Below are 23,152 nucleotides of genomic sequence, written 5' to 3' on the forward strand. Positions count from 1 at the left end.
CAAGTACCTCCAACGTGTGTCAACTGCGGCCAAGATCACGCTGCAAATTACAAAGGCTGCCCATATTATCTCAATATGAAGAACAAGCTCAGGCGTGCAAGTACTTCTCCTCCAACACCGACGTTCACCAGCACCCAGCCCAACATTATCGCCCCCACACCACCAGCTAATAATGCTACGAACTTTCCTCCGTTACCATCTCGACCTTCGCTCGTTCGAACTCCTAACCCATCAGCATGGCAACGCCCGCTTTCTCAACCTTCTCCGCAAAACCCAGTATATTCAGCTCAGAATCCACCGCAAAATTCTTCTCAACCTGCATCGTTTTCCAGCCTTGTCCAACAGATTATAGCCTTTCTTACGCCTTTCATCCCCCAAATCAAATCATTTATCATGAAATTACTCTCAGAACTCCTTAACAATGGTTGTTAGTGCCAATCCTCTGTTTTCCCATCTCACATTTCTCAACTGGAATGCTAACGGTTTGAAGGTCAAACGTGCCTCCTTCTTGGAGTTCATGTCCCGCCATAATATCGATGTAGCATGCATTTTTGAAACTCATCTCGTGGAACATGAACGTTTTACAGCACCTGGTTTCAACATCTACCGATGTGATCGCCAAGCTCCTGTTGCCTCTGGTGGAGTGGCAGTCATCATAAAGAAAAGACTTAAACATTATCCGATATTCTTACCACAGTTAACGACTATCGAATCTTGTGCTGTTAAAATTGAATTACGCAATGGAACCCCTTTGACAGTCATAGCAGCCTATAAACCCCCATCAGCTCGACTCCACGTTGAAGATATAAGATTATTGTTTCAAGACCAGTTATCAACCATCCTAATGGGAGATCTTAACAGCAAGAACGAGATTTGGGGCTGTCGTGTAACAACTCCCAATGGTAGACAGCTGTTAGCAGCAACTGAACTTCATGCCATCCACGTCGCTGCTCCATACGAACCGACTCATTACCCATCTAACTTCAATCACCAGCCGGATATTCTCGACATAGCCCTAATCAAAAACGTCGCCTTCCCCATTTATATGAGACCAGTGGCTGAAATGGATTCGAATCATTGTCCAGTAATTACATCCTTTTCTGCTGAAACTTTCGTTCAATAACCACGTACTCTTACTCATGGTTATATTAATTGGGACATTTATCACCACCAGCTTGACTCCTGCCTTCAACCAAATATGCCCCTCAAGACTAGAGAAGATCTTGACAATGCCATTTGCCACTTCACCACCATTATCACTACTTCACTCAAAGCAGCTACTCTGTCCCAAAGGAGGCCGCAACAGCCACCTCTTCACTCAACATTTCCCCTCAGAATTTTAAGACTCATCAAGGCTAAACATAAAATGCGACGTCTGTGGCAGGCTCAGCGCCTACCTTGGCAACATCATAGATTAAACCAGCTTATCAGATTAGTACACACAACTTTAGATAATCACCGTTATGCTTCGTACCAGCATCATCTCTCTGGTCTGTCGCCTCATGATTGTACACTCTGGAAGGAAACCAATTGAATACTACATGAACCAAGCCTTATTCCTCCTCTGAAAGCATCTGATACCCATTATTTGAGTGATTCTGAAAAATGTGATATACTTGCAGATGATTTTGAAGCTTCCTTCACTCCAAACCCACCAATCAATCACGAGTATAACAGTGAAATAGAAGCGTTTCCAACATTCTGCCCTATAGTTCCAGAAAGAATCAAATTTACCTCACCAGGAGAAATACGAAATCTGATCAAGAACCTGCCCGTCAAGAAAGCTGCTGGACATGATCTCATCCCTAACATAGCCTTGAAGCACTTCACTCGAAAAGCACTATCATTCCTTGCGTCTATATTCAATGCTCTTCTTCGTCTTGGGTACTTTCCCGACACATGGAAGCATGCAGAAATAATTGCAATTCACAAACCTGGGAAACCTTCGACACTACCCACGAGTTACCGACCAATAAGTTTATTACCAACATTATCCAAATTATTTGAGAAAATCATCCTTAAACGTCTAAATAATTTCTTAGAGGACACATCTCTCCTTCCACATCACCAGTTTGGCTTTCGTCAACGGCATTCGACAACTCATCAGCTACTACGTCTTACGGAACACATTGCGCAAGGTTTCGAGTTCAAACATCACACTCTTGCAGCGTTCTTAGATTTTACAAAGGCATTTGACAAAGTTTGGCATAAAGGCCTATTATACAAATTGCACACAATCGGAATTCCACATTATATATTCAGCATCATCTACAGCTTCTTGAGTCAGCGTATCTTTCGTGTACGTATCAATTCCACGTCTTCAACACCTCGGCTCATTAACGCCGGCGTCCCACAAGGTTCTATTCTTGGTCCAACCCTCTTCAACATTTATACCCATGACATTCCATCGCCTCCATTCGTCAACGTCGCAATGTATGCAGATGACACTGCTGTATTCACATCCCACCATGACATTTTAACTGCCACTCGTCGACTGCAAGCCTCTCTGCAAACCATATCAACGTGGTTAGATGACTGGAGAATTTCACTGAATGTACCAAAATGTGAAACCATGATCTTTACTCTTCTACATCCACCTCTCCCACCACCAATCTTCCTAAATGGAACTGCCATCCAATGGACGCCTAAAGACAAGGCCGTGAAGTACCTGGGTGTATTCCTTGACCGTCGCTTATCATGGAAATACCATATAAATCAGAAATTAAATCTAAGTTATGCACGACTAAGAAGACTATATCCTCTCCTAAACAGGAAATCTTCCCTCAAATTTGAATGTGGATTACTTCTCTACAAATCACTGCTCCGTCCTTTATTCAACTACGCCTGTCCAGTCTGGGGAGGGGCGGCTCGAACCACTATCAGACGTTTGCAATCATTCCAAAACAAAGTTCTCCGTATCATCACCAACGCTCCTTGGTACGTCCGAAATAAACAGTTACATCGTGAACTTCAGTTAGACACTTTGGAACGCGTGATTTCAATGCACGCCAAGACGTTCTTCAAGAAACTCCAAAATGTGCCTGGTGCTGTGTTCTTCGCCCTTGGAAAACGATCCACACTTCCACGCCGGATTAAAAGTAGACTTCCCCAAGATCTTTTACTTTCGCCCAGAGAAGAATCTGAAGATGAACAGTGAGTGTTTATGTATATCATAAATAAAATAAATCAACGTGTACGAATTTCCACTCGAGTGCTATTGTTGCTCAGTGCTTCTTTTATTCAACTACCAATTTACTTCTCAGTGAAATATTAGTATAACAAGCATTACCAAGAAAATAAGAGTTAACTTGACTAGAAAAACTGGAACATCCGTTTGTGTTAGTGACCAATTGCTTTTTTTTTTTTAAGTTATTATCTGTGTGTGTATCTTTTCCAGCACTTTATTACAAACTCTTCTCACTTATTCTAGTTACAGAAGGGCCTACAGGAGGTCGACTTCAAATCTCGTCCTTAGTAAGTGATTATTTTGCCTTGTTTTGTTATGTACTAAGATTTTTGTTTGTTGTATGTTTGATTGTTTTTTTATTTTATCTCTTGTCAACAGTAATCTGATATAGCATGTATTTATGCTGAACGATTAAATACTACATTAAAAAAATGCTTGGTTAAACATATTCAAACTAGTTTGGAATTTCGACGAACCAGCCACGTCATCCTCATATCTAACACAGACCCTACACAGCAAAGAATATGTTCTGAATTGTAGAACTGGCAATGTGATCAAGAAACACTGTATAAATAATACAAAGACATAATGAGAACTTACAGTATATAAAGAAATGCCAAATTGGCATCGGCAACTGGAGAGATGCAACTTGTGATCGGCCGATGTGGCCATTTGTTGTCTACCAGTGCCTATAACATTTCGAACAACGACGACAAAGGCACGGGTCCGATAAAAGAGATCGTCAAAATGAACGAGACAGTTAGAGAAGACGCGACTAGTAGGTTCTACAACAATGACAACCTACCCTAGATGTTATGAGCTAGCGTTGCTGTAGAGCAGGGCCTCTCAGGGTGCATGCGCGTGGTGCATGCACTGTGCACGGTGCAAAAGACGACTTGGCTTGGTTGACCAGAGTGCAGACCCCCCACTCCTCGATTTGGAGCAATAGCGCTTACTCTCTCTTTCCTCACGCCTGTCTCGCTCGCTCCGCCTGTCTCCCTCTGCCCCACTTGCGCCGTAGCGCTCCAAATCCGGGCTGACTTGAGCCGAGTATAGGCGAGTTGAGCCGATCTTAGCCGAGTAGCCCAGAGACGAAGCGTTGATCCGAGCCATGCCGAGCGGCAGCGATGCACAGTGCACGGAGCTCTTGCGCCTCTATCTGCACGCGTGAGATTTTGGGCGTTTGAGAGGCCCTGCTGTAGAGCCTAGGTTTCCAGAACTGTTTTTCCAGCCACCTATGAACTGATAATTGGCGACCTTGGTGCACTAGGAAGACAATCGTTATACTAGCCAGCAAATAAATATGCCGACGATGCCGATGATTTATTTATTTAATTTATTTACCTATTTATTTATTTATTTATTTATTTATTTATTTATTTATTTATTTATTTATTTATTTATTTATTTATTTAGCTTTCGTATGGCGTTTAGTGCCGGTGGTGTCTGCGGATATGTTCGGCTCGCCTGGTGCAGGTCCATTCTATTTGACGCCCAAGGGTGATTTGCCGCGTCTGGGTGTGAGTTGATGATAATGAGGTAGGGAGAGGGTGAAACCCAGTATCGGTACATAGCCTACTCTTGTCGGATAAGGCCAAAGTTTCTGCTCAAGAACTAGAGACCGTGCGACGGCGAATCACCATCAACAGCGTCATATGCCCTCCCTCCACATGTACACTGGGAAGAGGATTGAAATTGAGTCCAGACTTTTGGCACGCAATCTAGTGATTAAAAATTGTATAAGTTACCACTATGCCGGCAGACATTCTGATGGTGGTACCTTTTTCTACCAACGGGATTCCAACTAGCTAATTACAGGGTCACACCGTATAGATTTGACGCCTTAACGATCATGGCCAACAGGCAGGCTATGATAGTGATAATGCTGATGGTGGTGATGACAACACAGTATATTACGAAAGTGAAGAGTAAACAGTTCTAATATCTTGAAAATTACGATATCAAGCTACCCCTTGTTAGAGGAGGTGTGGGATAAACTGTTCCTATTTCAAAATAATGCTGAAAGTGCCATTTTACGATACTGTAGTTACAAAATTATTATTATTATTATTATTATTTTCCCAGGATGGTAATATAGTAAGTGAGATTGAATCAAGGTGTAGTAAAGCTAATGCAGTGAGCTCGCAGTTGCGATCAGCAGTATTCTGTAAGAAGGAAGTCAGCTCCCAGACGAAACTATCTTTACATCGGTCTGTTTTCAGACCAACTTTGCTTTATGGGAGCGAAAGCTGGGTGGACTCAGGATATCTTATTCATAAGTTAGAAGTAACAGACATGAAGGTAGCAAGAATGATTGCTGGTACAAAAAGGTGGGAACAATGGCAGGAGGGAACTCGGAATGAGGAGATAAAGGCTAATTTAGGAATGAACTCGATGGATGAAGCTGTACGCATAAACCGGCTTCGGTGGTGGGGTCATGTGAGGCGAATGGAGGATAGGTTACCTAGGAGAATAATGGACTCTGTTATGGAGGGTAAGAGAAGTAGAGGGAGACCAAGACGACGATGGTTAGACTCTGTTTCTAACGATTTAAAGATAAGAGGTATAGAACTAAATGAGGCCACAACACTAGTTGCAAATCGAGGATTGTGGCGACGTTTAGTAAATTCTCAGAGGCTTGCAGACTGAACGCTGAAAGGCATAACAGTCTATAATGATAATGTATGTATGTTATTATTATTATTATTATTATTATTATTATTATTATTATTATTATTATTATTGCGATACAGATGGGTTGTATAGTGACTATGAGACAGGAAATGGCTAGGAGTGGGAAGGAAGCTTTAATTAAGGTACAGCCCCAACATTTACCTTGTATGAAAACCACCATCTTCAGGGCTGCCGACAGTGGGGTTCGAACCTATTATTTTCCAAATGTAAGCTGATAGCTACGTGATCCAAACAGAGCAGTCACTTGTTCTATTTTGCTATTTGCTTTGCGCGTTCCTAACCGCACGGGCAACTCGCCCGATAGTAACTTGTTCGGTGCACCGGGTTTTATTTTCTCCCTTCCTACTATCATTATATGATGTCAACTCACTCATTTCATCTCATTAACTCCTCTGATGAGGTTGACGTCAGGAAGGGCATCCGGTCGTAAAAACCTGCTACGAAGACTCATCTCACATCATACCCTACCCCTCAGAGAAACGGGATAATGGTTGGACTTACATAGACAAGGCTGATTGTGACTCAAGTACCGTATTTGTTTCGAAATATATCATATGAAAAAGGTCGGCTTAGGCCCTTGTAACGTAAATAATTAATGCAGTATGTTATGAAAATGAGTCTCACTCATTCGCTGAATTGTCAGCTTTGAAGCCTTCGGCTCAGAGGGTCCTGGGTTCGATTCCTGGCCGGATCGAAGATTTTAATCGCGTCTGATTAATTCTTCTGGTTCGGGGACTGGTGTTTGTGTTTGTTCCAACACTTTACTCTCCATATTCAGACAACACACTACACTAACAACCCCCACAGCAACACGCAATATTGATTACATCCCTCCATATATAGTACACGTCAGGAAGGGCATCCGGTCGTGAAACAGGGCCAAATCCAAATGTGCTACGTAGTTCGCTCCCCCACTCCAAAGATCCGGGAAAAGCAGTATAATAATAATAATAATAATAATAATAATAATAATAATAATGCAATGAAAATGAATCGAGTTTTTTAATATCCTGAAACGTATGATTTCCAGCCAAACCATGGTTCTGAACGTGCCGGTTAGAAACAGTGCATACCGACACGTCATATGGCTACTTGTAGTTTGTTGTGAGCTCTTGACTCTGTCATGTTTGTTTGGTTCTGACAGACTCAACCCTTGCTAGCCCCACCTTTCGTCCGATGCCCTTCCATTCAGGCAGTTTTACACCGGTGCGGAACTAACTGGGCGACTCTAATCGCCGAATGTCACCACATCTCAGCAGGTATTGCTGTCTGCGACAATGGCTGTCAAAACGACACCGAGAAAGTCAAAACGCTATAAAAGTGTCTTTTAGGGTCGTCTTCTCCCAGGTTATAAGATACAGTTTAGTCACATTAGAGCAGTGTGTCTAAGTGACTCACAATAGATCCCCCCTCCCTTTGGTTTCTCTTTACACACTTTACATTCCCAGACGTCAAACAAGTTTTCCTAACCGCAGCTGAGGTCTGTTTGTGGTCGCACGTGGGACAGGCAGAAATATTTCATGTAAAGTAGGCGAAGTTCTGTTGTTTACTCTTTAATTTCTTCAGAAGCTCTCTTCAAATATAATTTACACATTTATCTATATTTAATAATAATAATAATAATAATAATAATAATAATAATAATAATAGGCCTACTATTTGCAATTCACTTTAGCGTCGCACCGACACAGATATGCCCTACGGCGACGATGGGATAGGAAAGGCCTAGGAACTGGAGGGAAGCGGCCGTGCCCTTAATTAAGGTACAGCCCCGGCATTTGCCTGGTGTGTAAATGGGAAACCACGGAAAACCATCCTCATGTCTGCCGACAGTGGGGCTCGAACCCACTGTCTCCCGATTACTGGATACTGGCCGCACTTAAGCGACAATAATAATAATAATAATAATAATAATAATAATAATAATAATAATAATAATAATAATAATAATAATAATAATAATGGTGATAATCAAAATAATAATAATTGTACCAGGGGTGCACCTTCCCCGCCTTCTCTAATGCCATCTATGCCAACGGACTTGAACTTGTAAACTTCCAAAGATTTTGTCGTTTACCGTTAGATGGCTACACCATCCATTTCTAACTACTTCATAGAGTAATGTTTATTTTGCAGCTGATAAACCTCATTCTGAGGATTGCTTTTTTAATGTATCGAAGTTGTCAACACTTCAGCTGGTACCTCCTCGATTTAAACTACCTATCAGATATTTGGAAATATGTTCTCTAGCCAATTAAAACCGGGGGTGTGTACAGGAATCCAGCCTATCAGCAAAGAGTTCTGGAAGCTTCCCCTTATGAAACTATAAAAGCAGGGCGCTTTAGGGCCGTCTTGTCTGAATTGCTCCAGTGCTTGAGAGTGCGACTTGACCTAAGGGAGGCAGGGACGGGGCGTGTGTTAGGAAGATCCAGCGGCACAAGGTAATGGAAAAATTTACCTAGACATGTGATAGCACCTGCCGGTAGTTTGAGGGGAAGGTTTCAGGTTCCAATGTAGAATTTTTGGCGAAGTCTGAGGACTCTGGTTCTATTCCCTACTGGGAAATATGTAACGTAAGAGAACAACGAGTGATGACACTCTGTCGTTTCCCATTCAACCTTGTATTGGGTGACTAAAGCTTTCAACCTCCAAATTTCGTAAATCTTGTCTTGGCATTAATGTTTCTCTTTAATCAACCGCCGTGCAGTATAGGGTTGGCCTCTGTATCACTGGACCATAAGCCCACTTAGGGTTTTAACAATTTCTATAAGGAGTGGTGGTGTTTCGCCTCTTGCCTTTTGTTTATGGCCGGTTATGTGCAACCTTTTCTCTTTACCAATAAGGCCACGTAGTATGGGCAATTATGCCTCCGTTTACTTATTTCAGAGTGTAAATATTCCGTAGTGTTAGCTCCCTTTGGGAACAGTGACTAACTGTTGAGCAATGAATATGCCCATATAGGGGCAATTGCGCCTGAACACTTTAGTGGAATTTTAATTGCGTCAAAAGAAACTGCCTCGGCGAGGCTCTACTATGGTATTTTAGAGCTAAGACTTCCGTGTAATGTAAACGCTAGGGGCAAACCTTGCTCTTGTAAAATATTTGTACATGCTCGCAGAAATAATGCTCCTCTGTAAGTGAACTTGTTAAACTATCTCTAAATTTTGTACCTGATTTCAGTACTTCTAAGTTCATAATAATGTTCAGAGATGACGAGATCATTAATAACTGGTTCTATTGTTTGTTATTCATTCCGTTTTTCTGTCCATCAAAAAAGGAAAGAAATACAATAATAATAATAATAATAATAATAATAATAATAATAATAATAATAATAATAATAATAATAATAATAATAATAATAATAATGTTCGCCTGTGTTGTGTATGGTTAGCGTGATAAGCTGCCACCCCCGGAGGCCCAGGTTCGATTCCCACCTCAGCCGTCCTCGAAGTGGTTTTCAGTGGTTTCGCACTTCTCTTCCAGGCAAATGCCGGGATGGTACCTAGCTTCAGGCCACGGCCGCTTCCTTCACTCTTCCTTGTCTATCCCTTCCAAACTTCCCCTCCCCCACAAGGCCCCTGTTCAGTATTGCAGGTGAGGCTGCCTGGGCGAGTTACTGGTCGTCCTCCCCAGTTGTATACCCCAACCCAACGTCTCACGCTCCAGAACACTGCCCTTGAGGCGGTAGAGGTGGGATCCCTCGCTGATTCCGAGGGAGATACCAGCCCTGGACGGTAAACGGATGAAATAATAATAAAATTGTAGGTGCTCCTCAATAGTCTCAATTCTATTCCTGAGGTACTGTTGTGTCATTCACGGACTGTACTGATATCGCACGAAGAAAATAACATATTTGAAAACTTATTACTCAGATAGGCCTTAGCGTTAAAATTGAAGGTATCCCAAATAGTTGACACCTCCTCAAACAAATGACAACACAGTCGAATTATGGTTTGAGCCACGTCACGATTCTAGAAAGTGGCACTGGACAGAGACGATGACTTAGGTCTTTTACTTCTAGTGGCAATTTAAGTCGTGTTGTGGAACTCTCTGTATACAACAGACATGAGAGGTGTCAACAATCCAGGCACTTGTGCCGGTGTCTACAATCCACTTGTACCTGAGAGCGCACTAGACCGCGAGTGGTTTACTTTGCCTCCTCACTTGAGAGTCCTTGTCTTGTCCGTTTCCATTCACTCCTTCACGGAGAGTGGTGGTGGTGATTACTGTTTTAAGAGGAAATTAAACTGTGTGACCATCCTCTATTAACATTAATCGGAAAAGATGGAAGGGGTCCGACACTTCGAAAAATGAAGGTATAAGTCATAGAAAGGCAAGGACCACAAAGGGCGTGCAATTGGAAGACCCCCTACGCCTCGACACCTAATACCATCAGGGTTGGAAAAGAACAAGAGCTGATCAAGGGAGGTCGGACAGGATAGATGAAAATGAGGAGCCTGATACAAGTAAATCGAAGCAATGCCAGGAGTCATCTGCGGGCCCTGTGGTGCCAATCTAACATTAATTTTTTTTTTTTTTTTTTTTTTTGTGATTTGTTGGGAATGGTGGCACTGAGGTCAACTCTTAACCCGAACGTCACTACTTCGAATTCCAGTGACTTGGAGTAGGTCTTCGGGTTTTGATGAACAGATATTTACCTAGTTCCAAAATGCAGTAGACGTACAGTAAATATTAGAAATTTCAGAAACGAATTAATAATAATAATAATAATAATTACCGCCTCTGTGTTGTAGTGGTAAATGTGATTAGCTGCCACCACACGGTGTCCATGTTCGATTCCCGCTTTGGCACGACAATTGAAAAGTGGTATGAGGACTGGAACAAGGTCCACTTAGTCTCGAGGGGACAACCGAGTAGAGGGATGTTCGATTCCCACGTCCGCCATCCTCGAAGTGGTTTTCCGTTGTTTCCCACTTTCCTCAAGGCAAATGCCGGGATGGTATCTAACTTCAGGACACGGCCGCTTCCTTCCCTCTTTCTTGCCTACATCTTCTTATTTCCCCATCCCCCACAAGACCCCAGTTCAGCATAGCAGGTGAGGCTGCCCGGACGAGGTACTCGTCCCCCTTTTCAATTATACATCTCAGAAAAAAAGTCTCAAGTTCCAGGATACAGACTTTGAGACGGTAGAGGTTGGATCCCTTGCTGAATGCGGGGGAAAATAATCCCTGTAGGGTAAACGGATTCAATAAATAAATAAATAAATAAATAAATAAATAAATAAATAAATAAATAAATAAATAAATAAATAAATACGCTGATGCTACCGTTTTGCTTACTAATAGCAGTGAAGAGCTTCAGCTTATTGATGAAGAAGGAGAAGAAGAAGCGCGTGGTCTTTGTATAGATAATAATAAGTAGAAATAACAAACTAGACAATGATGCAGACGTTTAATTTAATGATATAAATATACGAAAAATGTCAGTCAATTTAAATAGTCGGGCAACTGACTTCATGACTCCACTGAAGAAATTAAATGTAGGATTGAAATGGTTAGAAAGTTTTTCCGCAAATATTTAAAAAAATTAAAAATTCCCTTGAAATTAGTTTAAATTAAAACCTAAACTTAAAACCCAAGCCCAAGTTACAGCAAGAGACGAAAAATCTGGAAAAGCACGAGTAGTGAAGTACCAAAATCCAGTGGCACCCATAGCAGCGTACGTGCTTCGGAGCAGACCCCGACTTGTCGTCAGCTATGGAAAATAAGAATAAGAATGCTATTGTTTAATTGTTTCTAAGCCTGATTTCATGACTAGAAAATACACCATACTTTGAGTGTTCTTTAACGACTAATTGAATTAAGACGGTGTTTTCGATTTACAGCAGTGTTAACGTTAATATTATAAGGTGAAATGAAAAATTTGTCATGCTAATTAGCACAACAATTCATTTTGTGGTGGTTGATGGTTCAAGGGGATAAACTTACAGTTTATGTACATCTTTTCACATTAATTCAGATTTTACTTTGTTAAAATTTGCTTTACATCGCAACGACTCAGATAGGTCTTATGACGACGATGGGATAGGATAGGGATAGGAGTGGGAAGGAAGCGACCGTGGCCTTAATTAAGGTACAGTCCCAGCATTCGCCTGGTGTGAAAATTGGAAACCACGGAAAACCATCTTGAGGATTGCCGACAGTGGGGTCCGAATCCACTATCTTCCGAATGCAAAATGAAACCTACGTGACTCAAACCGCGCACCCACTTGCTCGCTAATTCAGTTGGGCTGAATTAGTGTGCCATTTTTTGATAGGCGTCTCGTAAAATCGTAACATCTCACCCTTGGATATAATCTCACCGTGGGTATGGTACTGCATTTATGCGCTGATCATCAACCCACACAGACACACACACATATACCGTATACATTGCTTTAGCTTTGCTGCACATTGATTCAATTTCATTTAGTATGCTACCTTCCTGAGAGCCTTCTTCCAGACATCAGACGCATGGGCCTGCCAGCAATCGAACCTGTGGCTTCTGCGTAATTGGCAGAGATTCTGTTCCTAAGCACACACTTATAATAGTTGAAAAAGCTAATATAAAAGTTGGTTGTCGTGCAAATTCAACATTCATTTGAACAATATTCTGGGTAGTTCGCAGAAATTTTATACCTTCTACTTTATCATCGTTAGTATTGTCACTGCCAATCTTACCAACGTTATTTTTACGTCATTCTGTTTGGTACTCTGGGTATAATGAAATGGGAAGAGCGCTTACAATAAGAACCATAACTTCGTCTCCTACTAGCTTCCTTCACACAAAGCGTGAATGCTTGGAAGGCTGCATACATGGAGGCGTAGTAGCTTACGTATCTGAGGAGCACATGACTGTAGTTGGGAGCAATATCACTTGGAAGAAACTAATGATTCTTAGCGACATCAATTATGATATCAACTGCCACGAAATTAAATAGCGCTGGAAATACCATATTACATAGTATTTTATGAAGAGTGTGGCCTGAATGACAAACATAAGTACATTATCTTGTTGTGAGAATTACAATTTGCATTAATAATAATAATAATACACTGACTGACAGAGCAAATGCAACACCAAGAAGGAGTGGTTCGAAAGGGATGAAAGTTGGGGAAAAAAACAGAGACGGCACGGACGAATAATTGATGTTTATTTCAAACCGATATGCAGGTTACACAATGCGCACGGCATCGACTCAGTAGGATGTAGGACCACCGCGAGCGGCGATGCACGCAGAAACACGTCGAGGTACAGAGTCAATAAGAGTGCGGATGGTGTCCTGAGGGATGGTTCTCCATTCTCTGTCAACCATTTGCCACAGTTGGTCGTCCGTACGAGGCTGGGGCAGAGTTTGCAAACGGCGTCCAATGAGATCCCACACGTGTTCGATTGGTGAGAGGTCCGGAGAGTTCGCTGGCCACGGAAGCATCTGTACACCTCGTAGAGCCTGTTGGGAGATGCGAGCAGTGTGTGGGCGGGCATTATCCTGCTGAAACAGAGCATTGGGCAGCCCCTGAAGGTACGGGAGTGCCACCGGCCGCAGCACATGCTGCACGTAGCGGTGGGCATTTAACGTGCCTTGAATACGCACTAGAGGTGACGTGGAATCATACGCAATAGCGCCCCAAACCATGATGCCGCGTTGTCTAGCGGTAGGGCGCTCCACAGTTACTGCCGGATTTGACCTTTCTCCACGCCGACGCCACACTCGTCTGCGGTGACTATCACTGACAGAACAGAAACGTGACTCATCGGAGAACACGACGTTCCGCCATTCCCTCATCCAAGTCGCTCTAGCCCGGCACCATGCCAGGCGTGCACGTCTATGCTGTGGAGTCAATGGTAGTCTTCTGAGCGGACGCCGGGAGTGCAGGCCTCCTTCAACCAATCGACGGGAAATTGTTCTGGTCGATATTGGAACAGCCAGGGTGTCTTGCACATGCTGAAGAATGGCGGTTGACGTGGCGTGCGGGGCTGCCACCGCTTGGCGGCGGATGCGCCGATCCTCGCGTGCTGACGTCACTCGGGCTGCGCCTGGACCCCTCGCACGTGCCACATGTCCCTGCGCCAACGAATCTTCGCCACAGGCGCTGCACCGTGGACACATCCCTATGGGTATCGGCTGCGATTTGACGAAGCGACCAACCTGCCCTTCTCAGCCCGATCACCATACCCCTCGTAAAGTCGTCTGTCTGCTGGAAATGCCTCCGTTGACGGCGGCCTGGCATTCTTAGCTATACACGTGTCCTGTGGCACACGACAACACGTTCTACAATGACTGTCGGCTGAGAAATCACGGTACGAAGTGGGCCATTCGCCAACGCCGTGTCCCATTTATCGTTCGCTACGTGCGCAGCACAGCGGCGCATTTCACATCATGAGCATACCTCAGTGACGTCAGTTTACCCTGCAATTGGCATAAAGTTCTGACCACTCCTTCTTGGTGTTGCATTTGCTCTGTCGGTCAGTGTAATAATAATAATAATAATAATAATAATAATAATAATAATAATAATAATAATAATAATAATAATAATAATAATAATAATAGCTATAAGCCTCAATAACTACGCTTAAGGCTGCCTCTGTGGATCAGCGGTAGAGTGTCGGCCTCCGGATCCCAAGATAGCGGTAGAGGTAGTCGGATTTTTGAAGGGCGGAAAAAAGTCCATTCGACACTCCATGTCGTACGATGTCGGCAAGTAAAAGATCTCTGGTGACACATTTGGTGTTTACCCGACAAAATTAATTAAATCTCAGCCATAGACGCCCAAGAGAGTTTCGGTTTACTTGGTCTGCCATCTAGCGGGGGCCTAGAGTGAAACGGAACGTCGAAATTGACGAGCAGACAGCCAGATGGCGTCACATTGAAATGTCTGCACACGGTAGCTGAGGCCATACGATTATTATTATTATTACTACGCTTAAGGTTTACGGAGACAATGAGATACCGGAATTTTGTCCCGCAGGAGTTCTATTACATGTCAGTAAATCTATCAACAAAGATGCTGACTTAAATGAGCCATTTAAAAACCACAGGAGTGAGCGTAGATCAAACCCGCCAACTTGAACTCCGAAAGCCAGCTATTCAGATCGGTAGTACGACTATTACCTTGGGGGTCCGCCTCGGTAACGGTTAGTACTATTAGCTGCCGTGGTCGGGGATCCGGATCGATTCCCGTTACTTCCAAAAATGTATGAATGGCAGGAGAGCTGAGATATGGTTATAATTGTACATGCAACTCAGCTCCAATGGGGGTGTGCCTGACACAAGCTACACCACCTCGGGATGAGGACACGAGTTTATTGTCCGGCTCCATGGCTAAATGGTTAGCGAGCTGGCCTTTGGTCTCAGGGCTCCCGGGTTTGATTCCCGGCAGGGTCAGGAATTTTAACCATAATTGGTTAATTTCTCTGGCACGGGGACTGGGTGTAGGTGCCGTCTTCATAATAATTTCATCCTCATCACGATGCGCAGGTCGCCTACGGGTGTCAAATAAAAAACCTGCACTAGGCCTCTTCGGAGGCAACATGCCATGCATTTACCTTGGGGGTTATCATACTAATCTGTTTAATGAAGACAGCTGTCAAGGAGTTACCCCAGAGCTCGAAGACAAAAATAATTTAAAATGAATACTATACACGTAAATTGATTGCTACCATCTCTGAAGAATATGTCGCTTAATGCACTATGGCGACATCGTATTTCACCTACTTCGAGATATATCCATGTTACATGAGATCAACTTACAGTATGTAGCCATTATCACAACTGAAGTAAAGAGTGCCCTGAAAGAAATTCCAATTGTTAAAAGTGTAAAAGAATAATTTTCACCTTTCAGTGTTATCTGAAGGCTGAAATTTTAATGTTTAAAACAATGTACTACTTGCTATAAGTACCTAGGATGCAAACGTAATATCTCATTTTACAGTGTGTTATACATCTGAAAAATGAAATATCGAGCATACAAGTTGTCTTTACAGTTAGCAAAGTTTAAGTGCAATTTTCTGTACAACAGGTGGATTTGAAATTTTAGCGAAAATCTGAATGACATTAAGTAAATATCACTTTGATGCTCTTACCGTACGGTATCCCATGTTCTAGGGCTACTATTCCTTGTGGATTTTCTCTCTCTAAGGAGTTATTTCCTTAGTACGTAGACTTTCACGACCACTAAATGACATTATAATAATTATTTGGGGATATTAGGTCGTGTAATAATAAATAAATACCAGCTGACGCGTTTCAATCCTGCGACCAGGATCGTCTTCAGAGCAACAACAAAGCAATAGAAATTGCTAAACGCCCGAACAATTTTAACAAAGGTGACGGCTATATACTGAGTAGATCATGGCTACCCTCCATAGCTAACTCGTCAACATCTTTCTCTGTGACTCTGGAGGCCCTGGAATGAACTACATTTCTAACAGGGTCTCTCTATCTTGAGTCTGTTTACTAGGGAGAGACCGTAGCCATTTTGCATTGTTGTTGCTCTGAAGACGATCCTGGTCGCAGGATGAAACGCGTCAGCTGGTATTTATTTATTATTACACGACCTAATATCCCCAAATAATTATTATAAAGTTATTTCCTTTTTTCTCAGCTTCCATTTAATGTATTAAAACACGAGTCTCGTATTTTTACCAGAAGTTCTGTGATAGTAAATGCAGAATTGCGTCAGGGAATATTCTTCTAACTCGTAAGAAGAATAGTTGCGTAATATTCATATCGTTGTAGCGATTTTTTAAAAAAATATTCGTTTCTTTGAAAAAAATTATAAACAGTATCTCATTCGTAGGAAAGCAAAATACCTTATTTAAATTGATAAGGAATTGATTACAAATTGTGGCAATAAGTGTTCATCTTCCTGTACCTACTGTATGAAGTATCATAGTTACTACAGGTACATGAAGTTATGAAAATAAGCATTATCGAGATGTGCCATTAGAGCTCCCCTTAATACGTCACATTCATTTAAAGAGTTAAGAATTGTGCATATTTGAATATCAAATTGGTAGTTTAACTGCTTGAATGGATAAGGTGAAAACTCTTCCCATCAATGGGTTGTGTTCTGTTACATTTAGACGCCCATCCGTTGGGACGTAGACTGGCACTGTAAGATATACAAATATTTAATTTACCAGCTAACGATAATTTCTTCCTGTAATGTTGCTCTTTCCACTATCGATTCACTATCCTCAACGTTTCGGGAAGATTTTGAAGGACAGAAGTATGATTGATTCCTGTTTCTTGGACTTAAAAAAAAAGTTGAAAGAATAAATTATATTGCAGCTATCGAGAAGGCTGAAGTGGTTGAGCTGAATAGGAAACAGCTTTCTCAGAGCCTGGTGATCTGTATGTGGTATGAGGGGTACCAATACCGGTGCGCTCCTGGCGCTCCTCTCTCGGTTGTATATGATGTTTTTCTTAATTTAGTGTGTTAATTATGATGCTTAGAACGTTAAGATAAGTGAGAATTCATTATGCGATTTAATTGAAATGTTTGTGGCTTTCTCAGACTACTTCCTTAAATATTGTTAGTGATGGCAAACGTGTACCGATTACGGAGCAAACTAACGTGAATAATATGAAGCTCATTAATTGGTATGTTGAATATTTTATGTTTTACATTATATGCCCTGTAACTGGTGGAAGGATTTTTTTAAAATTTTCTGTTTTATGAATATAACACCACATCATTTCTTCAGGTTGCGAATTTCAAATAGAGTTCTTTTGTCCAGCCAAGGTGGTTATGAAGGACGTGGGTTGGATTTTCGCCAGAGAGACGAGAAATGAAGAAAAGAGACTTCCAATTCTGAGATGGCACATGGCCCTGAAGTTCACTTAGCCTGAGTAAGAAATGAGTGTCAGGTTATATCCCCGGAGGGAATGTCGCCGGCTTGGAGCTAAGTACTCTACCTCACTTAGTCCGGAGGTTATAGATATTCTTTACCTTCCGTTTCTCCATGAGTCTGTACAGAGATTGTCTTTTTCTTCTTTCCACATCTTTCATGACTCTTCTAATAATGCAATTCTTCTTTCGTCGCTTATCCCACACTCTGGTGGGGTCGAAGTTGCAAACTGTGTCATTCATGTGGACGTGGGCCTATTGTACGGTCGACGCTTTTCCCTGTCGTTAACGCTATGTAAAAGAGTGTATTTACCATTGTGTGTTCCTGTTTTTGTTGATAGTGGTGGTGGTGATTATTGTTTTAAGAGGAAGTACAACTGGGCAACCATCCTCTATATAACATTAATCAGAGAGAAAAATGGAAGGGGTCCAACATTTCGAATAATGAAGGTATAGACCAAAGGAAGACAAGGGCCACGAAGGGCGTGAAAATGAAAGACTCCCTAGCCCTCGCAAACCTAATAGCGTCGGGGTCGGAAAAGAACAAGAGTTGACCAAAGGAGGTCGGATAGGAGAGATGAAAGTGAGGAGCCTGGCACGACAAAACTGGCAGGAAGATGAGAGAGAGGAACACGTTTTTACATACCATATATACTGTACCAGGAAGGCATAGGCCCTGGCACATACGAGTTATCAATTCTATTTATGAGCGTCCAGTTAAGTTCCGATGCATGAACAGCTGTGTGAGAGAAGGTACTCGTTCTCACTGCGCTGCGTGAGGGAGAGCGCAAGTCGAGCAAGGTCAAGGACAAGGTCAAATTGTCGTGATGTAATGCTTAGAAGTGTGTTAACTAAATAAAGTTATAATAGGAATTGTGAATTGAAGTGTCAAGTATTTCATTTGTCAGTATATGACATTGTGAACTTTGTCATTTTTACGTAATTCTGAACTGTATCATTGAACTGTGACAATATTCTAAGACATTGCGTGTGGTGATCTAAAATCCTAATTTGAGACCATTTTATAATTCTGAGACGTATTTTCTCCTACAATAATACAATAGTGAACTGTGTGAGACATTATCACTAGACAGTCATCCAAACAGGGCCAATATTGACTATTTTTATGTGCATTTTCTCGATTTTTCGATCGCTACTACGAGAAACTCAGTGAACATTAGGAACTTTTTATGACTATATTAAGTAGTACAGACAAGTGTGATGTAAATCCAGCCATAAAATAGCCTTAATCTGCGAACAGTATTATTTCAGAGACTGTTGTTAATAACATTTTTTCAAGTGCTTACGAACTGTGATTATTGTTCTATGTTCGAACCTCAGACATAATTAGTGAAAATTATGAAGTGCGACATGAATAACTGTGTTTTCCGTAGTGAAAACGATTGTAAGTTCTCACTCCATTAATCTGACTTACAAACCATACGGTAGCATGGACTGTGAATTCTAATTCAACACCGTAAAACTAATATAAGAATAGAACTGTGCATAGAAACTTGTGTTGGTGTATTATATCAATTCCAGTGATATTTGAAAACTATATAGTGCCAATTGAACTTTCCGTGTTCCGACATTACCTTAAAGAACAACGGAAATCTTGGCAAAGTGCTGTGAAATTCTGCTGCATCGAACGTCGTTTCCAACGTGGGATTTATGTGGTTTCTTCAGTTATGGTACCCATCGAGGGTCGTCAACGAGGGGGATTAACGTGGTATCTTCACTGAACGCCGCCGGTGCTGAGTTCGAGCCTTGGCTGCACGCTGCGGAATGTTCCAGGCATCGAGGCGCAATACAACACAACACCAAAACTTGTAAGCAACAAAGCACTCACTTAATTACAGTGCTCCAACAAGTGCTTCGTGTGAATAACAGCTCGTAATTTATAATCATTAAAGAGAGGTTCATATCTTGCTTTTATACTGTGAATTCCTTTTTAAATCATTCATAAATTGAATTAATTTCATATAGATGAGCTTTAGGTTTACAAGTGCACTACTTTATCTTATTTTTCATCTCAAATGAACTGTAGAGACATACAGCAAGTGATCAAATATTTTATATAATCTATCAACTTTTTCATGACAGTGTGTGTTTATTTTATGCTCAAAATATTAGAAAGACTGTAGGTTAGCACCATAAGTGATGAACTTGATAAAATTCAAGGTGCAAAGTGATATTTTTGTATTTGAATCCATATTAGATGAACTGTAGGGTGTATATGATCTATAAAAGAGTAATATTTATTTTGGACATCCTTAAGCAAGTAGACGCCTCAGAAGATAACAGCATCTATCTTTTATTTTGCACTTTTTGGAAAATATAAGGTGGAAATTTGAGTTTGAAATTCCAATTGCAGGGTGATATTTCTGTGAACATTTCTAATAAATTCTATCAAAAAAATTACCATCTATTATTCGCCCTGCGACACTATCCATCTCTGTACCTGCTCCAATAAGAACCCGAACACTACCTGAGATCCTTCCCATGCTCTGGCCACACAATCATTTCCTGGTACATTACCTAGCCGTCGGCTGAAAAGAAAAGAGTTGAAAATAGAGATTATCGTTGCAATAACAGAGAATCTCTCTCGTTTGTATTTCCTGTTGAAAATATTTGATGAGGGTTCAATTATCATGAAAGGTGCTGCAATGTTTGTTCTTTCCTTTCTCGTTGTGAGTAATGTTTGCACTCTCTGTTCTGTCAAGTAATTGCTCGCCTTAATTTCGGCATAAACTGGTCCAGTAGATCCTCCACGACAATTACGAGGTAGCTTCATCATCGCCACTTAAGTTAAACCTCTTTCTGTGCCCCTGAAGTGCTCTTCTTCATTCTCTTCTTCTTATTCTTGATACCAGTTCCCAGGTGTAGCAATAGTACCCCCTCTCCTATCCAGAGCTCTAAGAGTCGATTCCAGACTCGTTCAGTAATTCTCATTGAGGGTTCGTGAGTTGAATTGAGGGACTCAGATACAGGAGACTCTGAACGCGGTCAAGGATATAACTCAGATCACATGATAAATTCCAGTATCTGGTAACTGGCTTCAAGAGCGAAACGGGACACTACTTTATTATTATTGTTATTATTATTATTATTATTATTATTATTATTATTATTATTATTATGAAAATATATTTCTACCTCCGTGTATCCGTCAATGTTCGTGAGAAATGGAAAGTTCTTTCTGAATACCTCACTTGGTTTTCTATGAGGAAGAAATTCCTTATCATAACATTCTTCACTCTCGATTGATTTACTTCTTTTTGTCTTAATTATCCTTTCATTTAGAAGCTACAAATAGATCTCCACTTCCGTGGGTGCACATGGCTTTGAAGTTTACTCAGTCTACACCAACGTGGAGCAAAAGCGGTCAGGCGTAGAGCTAACTGACCATTAGGCTATATCCCACCAAGTGCTGAGTTTACTGATAGTGGAAGCCTTTATCGTCCACCCCTCCAAGGGCCTTCATGGCCTGTACGGAGATGACTTTGCTTTTGCTTTGCTATATCTCACACTAATTGTAATGAGGTGGATTTTTTAGTATTTTCCAAAGCCTTGATGATATCCCAGGAACGTGATATCTCTAGAGATAAGCAGCACCAGGTGTGATCAGCATACTGAGGTAAACTGCATGCCGTTGACTGGAAGAAGAAAGGCAAGAAACTATCCACTGTACTGCAAGTAAATTTTGTTTCAAAGTACCTCACCAAAGGTCCGTTGGCTTAGGTAGGGACACTGGCAAAAAAAAAAAATCTCACCATGCAGCTTACGATATCGTGTTAAATATGTCTCAGTACCCTGTACCCTATACCCTGTAGCTTCCAATTTATTCTTATACCACGTACACTGACTTAGGAAATGTCATGGGATAGTCACCTCTGGCCCTGCGAACTGCAGTGAGACACCGTGGAAGTGAGTCAAGTCCCTGGTAGTCCTCTGGATGCAGCTGACACCAAATCGTTTGCAGAGCGGCCGCCAATGCTGGTCTGTTCGTTGGGGCAGGTTCCATGGCACAGAGCCTGCGTTCCAGGACATCCCAAATATGCTCGATAGGGTTCATATCGGGACTCTTGGGTGGCCGGGGCTGTCTTTGGACCCCCGCTGCATGTTCCTGGAACCATTCCCGGGCGACGTGGGAGCGATATGGTGGCGCGTTATCATCTTGAAACACCGCAGATCCGCCTGGGCGCTGGAAGGCCAAAAATGGGTGGAGATAGTCTCCGAGCAGATCAAAATACCGCGTGCCATTCAAAGTCTCTTCAAGAACAACTAGGGGGTCCATTTTATGCCAGGAAAATGCAGCCCCAGACCATAACAGAGGCACAAGCGCCCTGAACCACACCTTCGAGGCATGCGGGATCCATCGCTTCATGTGGTCTGCGCCATACACGGTGCCTCCCATCGGCATGGTGCAGTTGAAATCGTGATTCGTCCGACCATGTCACGTTACGCCATTGTTCCAATGTCCATCCCTGGTGACTGGCGTCAATTGCGCGTCTATGTGCCGGATGACGTTGGGTTAACAGTGGCACCCGTGTGCGGCGCCGACTCCCATACCCCATAGAACCCATGTTTCTACGGATTATCCACTGGGAGACGTGTCTAGCACGGCCTGTGTTGAATTGAGCCGTGATTTATTGCACGGTTGCCCGTCTGTCACTATTGACAATACGCCTCAGATGTCGCCGGTCACGGTCATCGAGGGTGGCTGGACGGCCGGTCGTTCGTCTGTTGTGGACGGTGGCACCCGCATTCAACCATTCACGATACACCCTGGACACGGTTGATCGTGTGAAGCCGAATTCCCGCACCACTTCCGAAATCGCACTTCCCATCCGTCGGGCACCGACCACCATACCCCGTTCGAACGGTGTCAGCTCACGACAACGTTCCATGTTACACCTGTCACATGCACAGTCACTGCTCGCAAGGTCTCCTATACAACTGCCGCTGGCACAGGGGGTTTGTGGAGCGCAGACAACACACCTGCGCATCAGTGCTCCGCTATCCCATGACGTTTGCTCAGTCAGTGTATTATCCATTGCTACAAATAAGCTATGGTATCTAAAATTATAAGTTTGAAGCAATGGATAGACTATGAATGAAAATTATTTTTCGTAATACAATCTTGGGTATTATAGGGTTAAAAGAAGTTTTGTTGTGGAACACCTTGCTGTAAGCAGCGGGGCAGGAAGATTTTCTAAATTGCTGTTGTGACAGGATAAAGGGAAAGTTATTTAGAGTAATGTTGGTATTACTTGTATAATATTTATAATGATGTGCAGGTGAAATTTATGTGAAATGTGTTAAAAGTTAGTTCGTTCCGTTACGTGGGGAGTCTAACGATTCGTCTCAAATTACAAGCTGTGCTGAACGTAAATCAAAGCTATACTCTGCC

This window comes from Anabrus simplex, chromosome 7 (assembly GCF_040414725.1).
Source record: "Anabrus simplex isolate iqAnaSimp1 chromosome 7, ASM4041472v1, whole genome shotgun sequence".
Classification (NCBI taxonomy): Eukaryota; Metazoa; Arthropoda; class Insecta; order Orthoptera; family Tettigoniidae; genus Anabrus; species Anabrus simplex.